This window comes from Tupaia chinensis, unplaced genomic scaffold (assembly GCF_000334495.1).
Source record: "Tupaia chinensis unplaced genomic scaffold, TupChi_1.0 Scaffold000330_1, whole genome shotgun sequence".
Taxonomy (NCBI): Eukaryota; Metazoa; Chordata; class Mammalia; order Scandentia; family Tupaiidae; genus Tupaia; species Tupaia belangeri.
This window is the reverse complement of record NW_006159824.1, coordinates 2,540,192-2,541,696: the sequence shown is the minus strand read 5'-3', so window position 1 is coordinate 2,541,696 and position 1,505 is coordinate 2,540,192.

The following is a 1,505-nucleotide window of genomic DNA, read 5'->3' as shown; positions in this document are numbered from 1 at the left end:
GAGTTCAGGGGAGGGCCGGCCCTGTAACGCAGTGGTTAAGGGCTGTGCATTGGGAGGTTGATCCCACCCCGCTGGGTGGTGTGGGTGCGTACCCAAATCCTGACGGTTCTGAGGGTAAGGAAAAGGATTGCGGCGTGACCACTCGCTGGGAGGCTCTCCCTGTCACTCTAGTGAATGAGTCCCTCTGGCAGGTAGGGGAAAGCAGCCTTCTAGGCTGACCTCAGCTCCCTTGAACCACTTGGCAGGCTTTTGCCGTAGAACCTTTGTAGTTGTTACTTCCTTTGCCCTTCCCCTGTAACTCGGCACAAGATTCTTGTTTTTCGTGTCTCAGTTCAAAGACCATTCTGCTGAAGAAGGCTTCCATCCTACCTAATGTTGCCTGAAAGTACACCTCTTCTCCCAGATATCAATTACAGAGAAAGTCTAAAATGGGCCCTATTTGGGTCTGGGCTCATCCCTAAACCAATCAGGGGAAAAGAGATAGTGTGATTAGCCAAGCTTGGGTCACCTGTGTGCCAATGCTGAGGGTGGGCTTCTGTGTTTGCCTCACCATAATCCTGTGTAATAGAGAAGAACCCAACTACCCTTGAAGAGGGATATTGTGTATATGTCCAGAACATAACCTAGTAGAAAGGAGGCCTTCCCGTTTAGTTCATCATTGGGATTAGGCCCTAGATCTAGAGTCCATCACTTTGACCACTCACTCCAGCACCCTGAACTTCCTGTCCTGTCTGCAACTGCCTGGGAAATGGTTAACTCGATTCAAACTATTTGTATTCCTTGTCCAGAGTGCAAGCAAATGAGTGAGAAAACACATTTGCCCTCTGGCAGTGATAAAAAGAAAATCCTGGGACCAGCAGTTAGTGTAATGTCACTGGACTCCCATGTAGTTGGGAGTCCAGGTGCGTGTGCATGCATGCCCAAGATCCCAAGAGGAGAATGGAAGAGAAGGGATTGCGGGGGGTGATTTCTCACTTTCTGTCTCTCTGTCTTTCTGGTGACTGCACACACCCTATAGCAAAAACCTCTCAAAAAAATAAATAAATAAAAGAAGAAGAAAAAAGAAAGAAAATCTTTCCAGGGGTAAGACCCACTGGTAAAGCATGGACTTTGGAGACAGCCCTACACTTCCTCATGGGCTTCTGCCACCTGCTATCTCTTTGTCCCTGGGAAAGGAACATGAGTTCTGAGCCTCAGTTTCTCCTCCTGTAAAGTGGGAATAATATTGGTACATAGTACTCTTGCGAGAATTGAGGTAATGCACCAAAAGCACTTCATATCTGCCAGGCACTAGGATGAGTATGACACCAGTTAGCGCTGCAGCCACTGCTATTTTAAGTAAGGAGTTGGAGTGGTGGTCTTTGGATAGCAGTGAAGAGATGGAAGAGGGGGACCAGCAGTTAGCATAATGGCTATGTCACTGGACTCCCATGTAGTCGGCCATGGTTCGCATCCCGGACCCAGTGGCTTAAAACTCACACCGGGCACGTGTGCTTGCATGCCCA